This window comes from Onychostoma macrolepis, chromosome 04 (assembly GCF_012432095.1).
Source record: "Onychostoma macrolepis isolate SWU-2019 chromosome 04, ASM1243209v1, whole genome shotgun sequence".
NCBI lineage: Eukaryota > Metazoa > Chordata > Actinopteri > Cypriniformes > Cyprinidae > Onychostoma > Onychostoma macrolepis.
Window position 1 is genome coordinate 7,261,606 of NC_081158.1, and position 14,425 is coordinate 7,276,030.

A 14,425-nucleotide genomic window follows, 5' to 3' on the forward strand; every position below is an offset into this window, starting at 1 on the left:
CAGCGACGGACATCTGCTCTCATCTAAAGTTCACGGAGAAAAGAAAGATCTAGAATGCACTGCGTTGTAAAATTGCCGCGATAGCGGAAAACGTAATGACGTCATTCAAAGCGCGATTTCATTGTATGTGATTATAACCCTCAATACTTTACATTTATGTTCATAAATAATGTATTACATCACAGGTACATATTTATTCTGGCAGTACTTTTCATCCTTTTGATGTTTTTATTTGCTCTATTATTCTGTCTCTGCTACTACCCACTAGTAACCTGGGTTACATTATTGTACTGTTATAAACATGTTTCTGCCTGTGTGTAGAGGCCAGCATGAGAAGAGGAAGTGCAAACATACATTCTGTGCTGAAACTGCACTTCCTGTTGTGACATTAGACAAACACTATACGATGGTGCCTCTTCTTTAACGTAAATGGAGGCCTCCTGTCCGCTTCCTGAAAGAAGACTACAGGCACATCCAAAAAAGGTAAACAATAATGATATAGGAAATGTTTTGAACACGCCTTGGGAGAAAAACTGTATATAAGAGGGTGCAAACACAGATTCGGGAAATTCTCTGCAGGGTCTCTCAGGTTTCATTATCACATATAATAAAGTCTTATCTTCTGGCATCAAAACTCCAAGACTTTGAGAATGATTCCTCACAGCAACGGCAGACGTCACCCCATTGTTCTTGTGATTCACATGTCTCTTCCTCGAAGAAAACAGGAAGTAGGTTTCACTTGTATTACAGAAGTTAAAGAAATTTCAGAGCTGCTGTTCAACACAATGGTTTCAGAGGAGGAAATAGAAAGACCTACAAATATTATTTGAGGTGAGTGTTTCATCTTTAGTTGTTTTCATGTACTGTTTGTGTGTCATCTTATGATGTGTCATTGGTCATTTTGTGCTTCTGAGACTTTAATACTGTGCTGAAGTCATTTTGATGATTTTATTTGAACCTTTTTATGCCATAATCAAACAGATGCTCAAGTGTGAATAAAAGTGAATCACAGAAAGCTGCTCATTCTGATATTGTTGTGTTTTTCATTTTACTGTTTATTAGTGAGTCTGTGATTCTTAAACAGTATTTCTTATGCACTCTTCACTCTTTTATAGAGAAACTACCACTCAGCAGTTTTATGTGTCTACAGACAGTTTTGATGTAATAATGTCTATATGAAATTGCAATTGGGGGTTCAGTGCCTTACTCAAGAAGTATACTTTCACTCAAACAAGAAAGAAAATGCCTCCTTTCGGCTCAGATTCCAGTGACACAAACTGTCACAGACTCCTAGAAACAATCTCAAACACAGAAACACATAGCAGAGCTTCATTGTTTGCCCTCATTGTTATGCTGAATCTAGTTAACCCGGGACAAAGCAATTACCATACGCCATCAGATATAAGTGTCACTGTCATTTGATGGTGGATGTGGTAAATAAGACATTGAAAACAATAGTTTTCAGAATCTGGTTCAGATTGCAAATCGTCGCTGTTGGGCGGAATCCTTGCATCTCCAAAACCATTATTTTTCAGGAAATAAAAAAAACGGCGTATTTTTTGAGTTATTAAACATTGTATTTGTTAAAGTTGGTATTATACCTTATATTGCTATCATATACTGTTGCGTACCAACATTAACACAGCATTTCCCCAAAATTATGTTTAATCGGAGATACAAGATTTATGATTTGGGAGCAGGGAGATACGAGATTACGCTGTCATTGATAAGAATGGTGTGGACACAGACGTCGCTGCTGCCAGCAGTGTTCATCAAAGTCTGCGGTCGCGTTAAGCCTTTCAACAAGAGACAAGGCTTTAAGAGCTAATCAAAGCTAATTATTGTGGTTACATACATCTTCCTAAACTCTATTTTAAACGTTAGAGCTATGAGTGATGCAATGCCAAAGTAAAACGATAAACTGAGGCTGTCTAATAGGCGGAAATTAATCTGCACGCAAACAAAGTCTGCGGTCGCGTTGAGCCTTTTGACAAGAGAAAAGGCTTCAATAGTTAACCAAAGCTAACGACTGTGGTTACAAACATCTTCCTAAACTCTATTTTAAAGGTTAAAGTGATGCAATACAAAAAACAATGAGCTGACTAGGCTGTCTAATAGGCAAAAAAAGGCCTAATCTGCTCGCAAACTTACCGTCGTGGTTCACGGGCTTCCTTCTGCACCGAAGCATTACAGGTATCGATTTTTAACAAAACAGGCCTACTCAAATGTATCCCCAGCTAACTGGCGGCCCACTGGTGGCAGAGTCGGTGGCCCACTGGCGGGCGCCACCCGCGGTTCACCGGCGTTTTGCTCATCGTTATTCAAGCGGACCACCACGGTTTATAATACTGTTTTCTGGCGGTCCACGGGCGGTCCGTGGTTCATAATCGGTTCGATTACGAAAATATCCTTGCACACAATAATGAATCAAAAACAATGTACAATAGCAGTTGCAAATTTATTTTTTAGTGAACAGATTAAACATCCAAATGCATACAGTATATTTATCAGATGGTTTTATCCAATGTGACTTTCAAATAGAAGCATTCAGTTCACATATTTGTACCCGTACAAAAGTCAACCACAAAATTAACCATGGTTTAACTATGATTGTTGTAGTAAATTCACAGTAACTGCCATAACCATGGTCTTACTACAGCATAGTAGTAAACCTATAGTAACTACAAACTTCACCATGGTTTCAAAAACTATGGTTACCACAGTTTTACTCCAGCATTACTAAAATATTACTTTAGTAGAACCATGATATCAAAACCTTAGTTTGAGAAAGACTAAAAAACTGGTTAACTGTTGTAAGGGTACACTGCTTTTCACAATCAAAGCAGCTTTAGAAAATTTCAAGGTTTCAAAAAAAAATCCTATCAACAGCCTGAGGTGACTGTGACTCAATGGGGAGCATCTTCTGGCAACAAATTAATGTCTATATGTCAATAACTCTAAGATAATACAAGTTATGTGTTCAAAGTCATGTTCAGTTAAAGGGACAACCATTAAAGGGTAGGTTCGGGGAATTTAAATCCACTTTATACTGTCACAAAGTCTGTAATATGTAAATAAACAATATTCGGATAATGCAAAATATTATTTGGCTGACAAATAAATGGGTATATCTCATGGAACTCAGAGAAAGATTAAACATTGTTCGTTCACATATATTACCTTCATAGTAACAATACAAAGTGGGTTGAAAATCACTCAACGTATACTTTAAGGCAATGATTGCAATACATAACATTTGTCAGGTTGGTATGTTCATCTATAGTTGCCATCATCTGGGTCTTCATGAGTGTTGGCAGTCACCACAAGTGAGGCTGGATCCAAGCTGTAGTAATACTGGGATGGGAAACCTGAGAGATAGAAACAGGAAAACAAAAGGAGAAGAATTAGCATAGATGCTGTTCATAATATTTCAGGCAAAATATGATCATACGCATTATTACTAGAGTACAAGGTTATGAGTTGTTATGTGAACGCTTGGCTAAAAGATGTATTTTTAATCTAGATTTAAACAGAGAGAGTGTGTCTGAGCCCCAAACATTATCAGAAGGCTATTCGAGAGTTTAAGAGTAAAATGCGAAAAAGCTCTGCCTCCTTTACTGGACTTTGATATTCTGGGTACTATACTGGGTACTTTGTGACATCATTTAGCTTACTTTGCTATAATTTGGTTAAATCGCAATCTGATTTTATTGTATATCCCTTAGTAAGCATATAATTTGTCCTTAGTATTTAGGGAACAGACACAGTCTACACTCTAAAAAGTAGTTTTATAGTCAATTAAAATAAAATGTTTTAATTGGTCAAACATTTAGAAGACTACAGCAAGTTATGTCATTTAAAATGTAACACTTTACTCCATGTGTTTTATGTTACCTCAACTAAGATTTATTATTTGGGCATCATAAGAAATTGCGGGGGAACTAAAACATATATGTAGGGACTCCTAAAAATATACCTTGTTTAACATGCTTTGTTAGAAATAATACAAAGTATTAAAATGTATTTTTATTTTATTTTGAAATATGATGCAACAACTATATGCTTGCTTATAGCCAATGAGAAAGAGTGTTCAATACAGGTGTACTATTGCAAGCCAATGACTGTTGAGCTGAAGTTGCATCATAACGTGAATCACTGATGCTGATAGCTAGAGACATTCGGCCTAGCAGCCATAGACATTTGCCTTCGTGAGAAGTGATTGCATCAAAGAAGCTCGTGTTACGAGTGCTGAATTCGTTCGGGACTGGACTCGTCGTGTGCCAGGGACTGTTCGAGACTAGAAGCAGTGAGATTGTGCCGTGAGTGATTTCAATATTGCCTCAGTATCGTCGGAAGGACGTAAGTTGATTCCTTTTCGTGACTCCTTGACTGTGAGCGAGTACTCTGAATTCATCGTCATCTGATTAATGTGCACCAACGAACTGGGCCCCAACGATAACGATCGATCGTGCATTTGAACTGTTTGACTGACTTGCATATATTTGAACTAATCGTAAGATATGTAATTAATGTGTATACGGTACTGAAAGATGGTGTGAATTGCAAGTTTTCTCAAGTGTATAACTGATCTGGAAAGCGAGTTTTTTCATTATTGTATTACGTGGTTCTGGAGGCAACTGAGTGTTTTGCCAGAATAGGGTTCTGAATTGACATTATATATCTCAGTTGAGTTATAGTATTCTAAAAATAGGAACAAAGCTAAGGTTAAGGAGGAGTGTAATAAATGTGAAAGAACAAGAACCGTTCTGAGGAAAAAGAGGTTTATATCTTTCATTTAAAAGAAAAGTAGTAACTTGTATAGCATCAGAGATAATTGTTTATCTGCTTTCTTTCATAAGAAGGTTATTGATTTCTTCCTTTACTGTTTTCTTTAAGAAAAAAGGAGTTATTACATTAATGTAAAATAAATCTTTGTTATTCTTTTTCTCTTTAACATTTGTATTTTGGTATTTCATTGAGTCTGGCAAGTTAATTCATTTACAAAGTTATTGAATTCCTGTGAATTGTAAATAAGAATTGTTTAATTGATCTTCAGTAAAGGGATTGAGCAAAAATTGGTACAGGAGAAAATATTTAACTTTTGAAAACGCTAAAAGAAAATACCGGCCTAATTCACCATCTAACTGCCGGGGATCCAGGATTTCTGTTAGAGAACTAACTAAATTAACCCCTAGGGTTAAGAAAAGGGTTACATATATTTTTATAGTTTAACAAAATTATTTAAAATGATTAACTGGTGTTTATCAATCACTAAAAACACACAATTTACAACACATAATAGCCATTATTTAATAACAATCTCCATTTATAACATTTGTCATACAGACTAAACATATAGGCTTAAAAAAAAAAAGTCACCTACATCTCGGATGGCCTAAAGGTCAGTAAATTAACAGCAAATTTTAATTTTTGGGTGAACTATCCCTTTAAAGCTCCAGCTGACAAACATTACATCTGTAATACAACTGCAAAATTCAGTTTAAACTTTAATGAACTAAGAAAAACCTAAACAAGCTAAACAAAATGTTAGCAAACAAACATTTACAAATATTACTACTGTTCACAATTACATCTTTAAAATGAGGCAGAAGTCACAAAAAAAAAAAAAAAATGAAGCAGGAGTTACAGTATATAAAATCAAGTCAACTCACCTTTATTTATAATGCACTTTATACAATACTGATCGTGTCAAAGCAGCTTTACAGTCAAACAGGAACATAGTTTGTTAATAATGCAAGAGGACATTAACAAGTCATTTTTCCAGTTAAAGTCAGTTCATTGATGATTCAATGAAATCTTCATTCAGTTCAGCTCTCTTCCAATAGTGTCTATGCAATCAGCCAAACGTCCCCAAATAAGCAAGCCAAAGGCGACAGCGGCAAGGACTCAAAACTCCATCAGTGACAGAAACTGAGTAGAAAACCTTGGGAGAAACCAGGCTCAGTCGAGGGGCAGTTCTCCTCTGGCCAGATGAAACCAGCATGGCATGGTTTAATTCCTGCACAGGTCAGATTGAGCAGAGGACTTGTCTGGCTCTCGTGGTCTTGTCCCGATGGCCAACGAGGTCTTCACTGGGGATCTGTCTCTGGAGCTCATCTAGCTGACATGGTCTCCGCTGACATTCAGGGCTGTAGAGGTCGTCTCTAGGTGCTGATCTACCATCTGATCTGGATATGGACTGGATCTGGTGGCTATGGTGACCTCGGAATAAGAATGAAACAGACTAATATTAGCGTAGATGCCACTGAGAACAATAAAGCACATTATAATTGTAGTAAACACTCTAAACATTTACACACATTACCTGGAATGAAAACAATAAACTCCTAGTCTTGAAGGTACACACAGTATGTAGTTGCAGTGGAGTGGTCTGGTGTTTGGTGCCTTGGAAGAACTGACTGGGTTGCATCTGAAATCTTGCAGTAATGACAAAGCACCAATGAAACTTTTGGCCACACCCTGATGGAGAAAGAAAAGTACATTTTAAGTTAAAAAAATTTAATTATATCCACTTAACAACTCATAAAACACTTTCTAAATGTCCACTCAAAAAAGTTGGATATGTTGCATGATTTTCTCGTTAAATTTAGTCTAAAAAATAACATTTATTTAGTGCAACTCACCTGACTCGTGAACTTGACAAGATGGCGGCGCTGTTTCTCCCGCGAAGTCACTCAGGCTCGTGCACGTGTGGAATGATCTCAGTGTTGGCTGGATTTGTTTTTATTAGTTTAGTCAACATTTAGCATTCTGATTGTTGACTGGATTTGAAAATAACCATTCATTTAATATTTTTTTAAATATATTTGTGCAGACTTAATATGTCTTCTCAACTAAGCACAAGCAATAAAAAGAGTTCAACTTAAATATTTGGTAACACTTTATTTTGATAGTCCGCTTTAGACATTCTACTAACAGTAAGTAACTTTGTAACTACACGTCAACTAGCAGTCATTAGAGTATTAGTAGACTGTCTGCTTAATATCTTCTGACACTTTATTTTGATGGGTCTACAACATACAACACACTGACTATGAGAAACTTTACAAGTATATGTCAACTTATTCTACTAAACCTACCCTACTGAGAGTTAGTAGACATGTAGTTGCAAATTAATGAGAATTAGTTGACACGTAGTTACAAAGTTACTTATAGTTAGTAGAATGTCTAAAGTGGACTATCAAAATAGTGTAACCAAATATTTTTGCCCTTTCAACATTTTGTGAATTGGATTTTTTACAGTGTACATATGCCGCAGTATTATTGAAGTGGGAGGAACATCATAACTAATTTACACAACTGTTAAAAAGTCTGGGGTCAGTAGGATTTTTACATCTTTGAAAGAAGTCTCTTATACTCACAACTCAAAAAACAGTTAAAACAATAACATTGTGAAATGATATTACAATTCAAGAGAACAGTTTTTTTTTTTTATTTGAATGTTAAAATTGTAATGTATTGCTGTGATCAAAGCTGAATTTAACATCATTACTCCAGTCTTCAGTGTCACATGATCCTTCAAAAATAAATCTGATTTGCTGCTCAAGAAACATTTCTGATTATTAAAAATATATAAAAAAGATGTGCTGATATACTTTTTTTTTTTTCTTTCAGGATTCATTGTTAAATAGACTCCAGACCGTTAAATGGTATTGTACAATACTGTTCTAAAGTTTACAGTCAGTGAGGTTTTTTAATAAATTCATTTTTATTCAGCAAGGATGCATTAAATTGATGAGAAGTGAGAGTAAATATTTTTGTTTCAAATAAATACTGTTCATTTTAAACTTTGTTCATTAAGGAATCCTGAATAATACACACAAAACAAAATACGGATCATGAATATTTCCTGAGCAGCAAATCAGCATATTAGAATGATTTCTGAATAATCATCATGTAAAACTGAAGAGTGATGATGCTGAAAATTCATCTTTGATCACAGAAATAAAATACATTTTAACATCACTCACTCATGTTTGGATGTCAAAACCTTCTTAAAATAACTTTAATAAAGAATTGTAAAAGATGCATGGTGATATGCATTTTTTCACTACATATTTGCATATATGAAGTGATTTTAATGAGCTTTCTCACGCACCTTACCTGTGTTTCTATCTCTGTCAGCAGCTTCCTTCAGACATTTAGATATCTTGGAGCTTCTCTTCCGTTGTAGAAGTGTTACTCCTGAAACCACAGAACAATTTTTATCAATAATTGTTTGCCATTAAATATCAAATCACGTTTTAACTAGATTCAGTTAATACATGCTCCTTTAAGTGACGTCACCGATTAACAGTGAAGTTACAGCACATATTTTAGGCTAAATAAATTCATCTAATTCCAATAACCCATTGACAAAACCTTTACAAAGCTATTAAAATCTTCCAACTACACATAAATGTGTGATGAAAAGTCAAAACTTTGATAAATCAGAGCTCAATATACAGAGTTAGCATACATGGTCTGAAAACAGTTGAGATGCTAACGGACTTTTTCGAAGACACTAAACCGTCTTTATGAAATAAATATTCAACAGAAGCGTATCAATTACAAGAAAGAAAAGTGTCAGGAACAGTTGTATGTAATATTTGTGTGATTTTAGGGACTAAACTCACCTGAAGACGGTGAACACAGCAGCGAGAGACGCAGTGTTGCAGCTGTCAGTTGGAGATTTGCCGCCCCGTTTCCATGGTGACTCCCTCCCTGCAGCGTTTGAATACTCAGAGCGTGCTCAAAACACGTCACAGTCACGCACAATTTAAATAAACTTTATATAGAACATAAACAAAAAAAAAAAAAATGTATTTAATTTAGAATTTTAATCGTTTTGTAGTTATATGACCCATTCATACATAGGTGTAAACTGCAACCCGCACGTGATAGTGGGACAAATTAGCACTTTTATTTAATTTTATTTTTTTTGCTATTTTTTTATTAGATTTTGTATTGTTTTTACGATCATTCAAACTATTTATTTCATTTAAAAATGTGCTTGCAGTTTTTATACTAAACTTTTGTTAATAATTAGAACTCTCACTATTTTTATTCAGTGCTTCAGATTCCTTTTAACTGTAAAAATGTAATGTAAAACATAAATGTAATATATATATATATATATATATAATTTATAATACAAAGATGTCATGTAAGAGCTCAGTAGAACAGGACAGACCCTCCGCTTGCCACTGGTGCACCGACGGAGGCCCAGCCGCGGCAAACAGCTGGTGGCGTGCCACCCAAAAAACGCAGACAGCGTTTTTAGATTGATCGGCTCCCCGATGGTGTGCCGACGGTGGTCCGACCGTATTAAGCCGCTGAATTTGTGCCGCCCAAAAAACGCTGGTGGACCGCCAGGTCATTGTTTGCTGGGTCTAACCTAACTATTTTCACTCGTTAGCGTCTAAAAAAACAGACAGAGATATCCAAAGATTTAAATCTTGAGGAGACATAATGCCGCAATGCTCCCGCGGAGTGAAGAAGAGGTGGAGTTACGAGATTTCTCAGACAGTTTAAGTGTCCAATGGAGTTAAGAGATTTGCTCTCAAGCTATTTTCAACACTTTAGATTGGTTAATAATTTGTAAAAATAACAGACCCATGTGGGGACTGACCAATAGCATTGATCTGTGAAAAAATATGAAATTGACAGAATTTGGACAAAGGAGGTTTCCGCCTGACAGCAACGAAATATGAGCCAGATGTTGAATGTATTGGGGAAGTGCACTCTTAAGATGACAGTGATGGTAAAATCATCTGCTCAAACCGAACCCTTCCAAGTTTCAAAACATAATGAAACGTGCCTTAAATGATTCTTTTGTAACTGTAATTAAAATATCAGGAGAGTTTTACACTATTGCAGCAGTTAGCGAACCATTTGTGTTATATACATAGGTCAGGGTTGCTAAAGACTTGAATATGTAATAATGATTGGTGAAACATTCATGCATTTAAGGGTTAAACCACCAGCACAGGTCTAAAAACTTATAATAGTGTAAACTGCAAGTAAATGAAGTAATGCAGCTGCAGAATCACACAGACAGACACTATTACTCATTTGCCCATTAGAGGTTCACACAATGCAATTAACTAGTAGGGTAAGATGGGGAAAAAAGCCCCTGTAAGAAGAGTGTGGATTTAATTTTAAATCGTAACATATTTATATACAGGCTTCAACTGACTAAATCTCACAAATGTTAATATAAGGGTGAAATGACAATATTAAAAATAGCGTAGTCATTCATGAAAAGGCCATATGTCATATTTACCTGTCTGTCAGCCGTTATACTGTGCTCAAAGCACATGCTCTTCAATTGCATGCACAAATGCGGTGGCACGCAGTGTCATATTAAAATGCAAAAAAAACTGCAATCATGCAAACATAGTAATGTCGTCATTTAAGTCATGAAGTTACCAAAAAAGCAATTAAAGCTTACATGTATATATATAGCAATTAAATCTCCTACCAGTTTTTGATTATTCGGATGTTTTGCTGAACACAGTAGTCAGCGGAGCTGCGGCGCTGTTTAGATGCTTCAGGACGTGGGAAGCGAGCCAGCGCGTTGCCTAGCATCCATCTGGCGAATCTCTGCTCTCTACCCAACAAAACGGACAAACTTTTCAAACTCTGCTGCTCTGTGTTTCACGGAAACCTGGCTGAACGGTGCCATCCCAGACAGCATGCTTCATCTTCCTAACTTCCAGCTGATCAGAGCAGATCGCGACGCAGAATCAACGGGGAAATCACGCGGCGGCGGGACATGCTTCTACATCAATGAAAGGTGGTGTACAGATATAACAGTGTTAAAGAAGATGTGCAGTTCAGATCTAGAAATGCTTTTCATCAACTGTAAACTTTCTGTTCACCGCGGGAGTTCTGCTCGTTCATTCTCGTGAGTATTTACATTCCTTCGCAAGTGCATGTGAGCTCAGCTTTACAGAAACTCGCTGATCTGATCACAGACACAGAACAAAAACACCCGGACTCTGTTTTAATGATTCTAGGGGACTTTAATAAAGCAAATCTCGCCTGCGAATTGCCAAAATACAGACAGCACATCACATGTCCCACCAGAGACAGTAATATACTGGATCACTATTACACAGCAATAAAGGATGCATATCACTCCGTCCCACGGGCAGCTTTAGGACTCTCTGATCACTGTTTGGTTCATCTTATACCGACCTACAGGCAGAAACTGAAATCAGCTAAACCTGTATTAAGGACTGTAAAGAGATGGACTAATGAGACAGAGCGGGTTTTACAAGCCTGTTTCCACCACACTGATTGGAGTGCTTTTGAAGCTGCTGCAAACGATCTGGACGAGCTCACAGAGACTATAAAATTTAATATCAGTTTATGTGAAGATGTGCATTCCTACTGGGACTCATCTAACTTATAATAACGACAAACCATGATTCACTGCTAAACTCAGACAGCTCCGTCAGGCAGAAGAAGGTGCTTACAGGAATGGGGACAGAGTCTTGTATAAACAGGTCAAATACACACTGGAAAAGGAGATCAGAGTGGCAAAGAGGAATTATTCCGATAAGTTAAGGATCCAATTCTCTTCCAGTGACATGGCTTCAGTGTGGAAAGGTCTGAAAGTCATCACCAATTACAAGACACCATCCCCCAGCACTGTGGAGAATCAACAACTGGCAAACGATCTGAATGAGTTCTACTGCAGGTTTGAAAAAACACCATTCACACCTCCTGCAACCCCCCTCTCCCCCATACCTGCACCACAGATAAGAGAAGATGACGTGCGCCAGGGCTTCAAAAAGAACAAGAGAAGGAAGGCACCAGGCCCAGACGGTGTGACACCAGCCTGTCTGAAATCCTGTGCTGACCAGTTGGCCCCCTGGCCCCCATCTTCACAAAGATCTTCAACAGATCACTGGAGCTGTGTGAAGTCCCCTCATGCTTCAAACACTCCACCATCATCCCCGTCCCAAAGAAACCTTAATGATGAGACTTAATGAAGACTTAATGACTACAGACCTGTGGCTCTAACATCTGTGGTCATGAAGTCATTTGAAAAACTAGTTTTGACTTATCTGAAGGACATCACTGGACCCTTACTGGACCCCCTGCAGTTTGCCTACAGAGCAAACAGGTCTGTGGATGATGCAGTCAATATGGGACTGCATTACACACTGCAACACCTGGACAGACCAGGGACTTATGTGAGGATCCTGTTTGTGGACTTCAGCTCGGCCTTTAACACTATCATTCCAAACCTCCTCCTGCACAAACTAACTCAGCTCTCCGTCCCCAGGCAGCAGATAGTGAGGCTGGGAAAATACACATCCAGCACCCGTACAATCAGCACTGGAGCTCCTCAGGGCTGCGTTCTCTCCCCACTGCTCCTCTCCCTCTACACCAATGACTGCACATCCAAAGACCTCTCTGTCAAGCTCCTAAAGTTTGTAAATGACACTACACTGATCGGCCTCATCCAGGACGGTGACGAGTCTGCTTACAGACAGGAGGTTAAGGAGCTGGCTGTCTGGTGCAGTCTTAACAACCTGGAGCTCAACACACTCAAAACTGTGGAGATGATTGTGGACTTCAGGAGAACACCCCCCCCCCCCCCCACTCTCCCCCCACTCACCATCATGAACAGCACTGTGACTGCAGTTGAGTCATTCAGATTCCTGGGCAGCACCATCTCTCAGGACCTGAAGTGGGACATTCACATTGACTCTATTGTCAAGAAGGCCCAGTAGAGGTTGTACTTCCTTCGCCAGCTGAGGAAGGTCAACCTGCCACAGGAGCTGCTGAAACAGTTCTACTCTGCCATCATTGAATCCGTCCTCTGCACTTCAATAACTGTCTGGTTCAGCTCAGCTACCAAATCTGACCTCAGAGGACTACAGAGGGTAGTCCGGACTGCTGAGCGAATCATTGGTACAACCCTCCCCGGTTTTCAAGAACTGTACTCATCCAGAGTGAGCAAAAGGGCTGGTAAAATCACTCGGGACCCCTCACATCCAGCACACTCCCTCTTTGAACTGTTACCCTCTGGTCGACGCTACAGAGCTCTGAGCACCAGAACGACCAGACACAGGAACAGTTTCTTCCCTCAGGCAATCTGAATTCTTAACAATAAACATGAAACACACAACACTATCATACTTTTTATTTGTTATTTAACACATACTTATTACATTTCAAATTTGCACCTAACATACCTGTACATACAGAATTGTCTATTTTGTATATTGTGTTTGTGCTATTTTGCATATTGTCCATTTTGCATATTTGTACATAATTTTTTTATTATCTGTGTCCCGTTGTTGTCATTCTGTCGCACTGTGGAGCTATTGTCACTAAAACAAATTCCTCGAATGTGCAAACATATCTGGCAATAAAGCTAATTCTGATTCTGATGTTTCGCAATACGACTTCAGTCTGAATGGCCATGTCGCATTTCATGCGATTTTTACGTCATTGAAATGCGACAGACGTCACAATTCTGTGCTGGAGGAAATCGTGCTCTCCTTCTTAATATTCTTCTTCTTATCACTTCGTTATTTAGGCTCCGATTGCACATTAACTTAAAAATGGCCAAACACACGCTAAGCAGCATCCATTTTTATTTCCGCAAACACAGTGCGCTGCATCTGACATCACGTCTTCTTCTGCGTATGTGGGTCACTTCAGGGCCGTATACGGTTCACACATGAGACTGATGGCAATGTGAACAACAGCGCAAAAAAAATCGGATTTCAGCAAAAAATCCGATCTGAGCATTAAGATCTGCAGTGTGAACTAAGTCTAAGTAACATTAGGCAGTTTTCATTTATATGCGGTTTAGTGTTGATGATCGCATTATTTTTCATATGCATATGCTTACATATGAGATCGCTAGTTTCTGCGTCTTCCTGGTCTGTGATTTTGATCGGCACATTCTAGACTCATTCAGGAGATGCGTAATAGCACCCCCTAGCGTATTACAGCGAAAACATGGAAACCAGGAAAATTCTGTGTTCGGCAGGGAAAGAGTTAATCAATTGACAGCACTAATTATTACATATTTTATTAAACAAACCAAGGGTTGTCTTTAAAAAAAACTGCCCGTACTTAATGTGTGTAGTATATTTGTTTGGATCCTGATTAAACTTTAAGGCCAATTTGACTTGTAATAAGGCAAATTCTGGTTCTGAAGAAAACACCCCCCTCTAGAGTCCTAAAAAAAAATGCAGAATTTAAAACTTTCAGAACTTCTGTTCAAGACACAGTTAACTGGAGAAACAATAAATATCTACATTATCATTATTTATGGTTGGTAATTACTACTTAAGATACTGACATAGATTTAAAAGTGTCATGCACTGCATTTATTCTACACTTACAGTATCATGTATATCACTAGTTGTTGTTTTTTTCTTTTGCTTACAAA

General features: G+C 37.9%; 1 protein-coding gene across 3 annotated transcripts in view; it reads left to right on the forward strand.

The window, feature by feature from the left end:
* Positions 1–675: 675 nt before the first annotated feature.
* LOC131538709 (NACHT, LRR and PYD domains-containing protein 3-like) overlaps positions 676–14,425 on the forward strand; it is a 54,117-nt gene continuing 40,367 nt past the window's right edge. Inside the window, exon 1 of one of the 3 annotated variants that reach the window (XM_058772759.1) lies at positions 676–831. The gene's annotated coding sequence lies outside the window, so the exon portion shown is untranslated. Of the gene's footprint in view, positions 832–4,151; positions 4,360–14,425 lie in introns of those variants that run through there. The other 2 variants (XM_058772760.1, XM_058772757.1) reach the window with 2 other exon arrangements.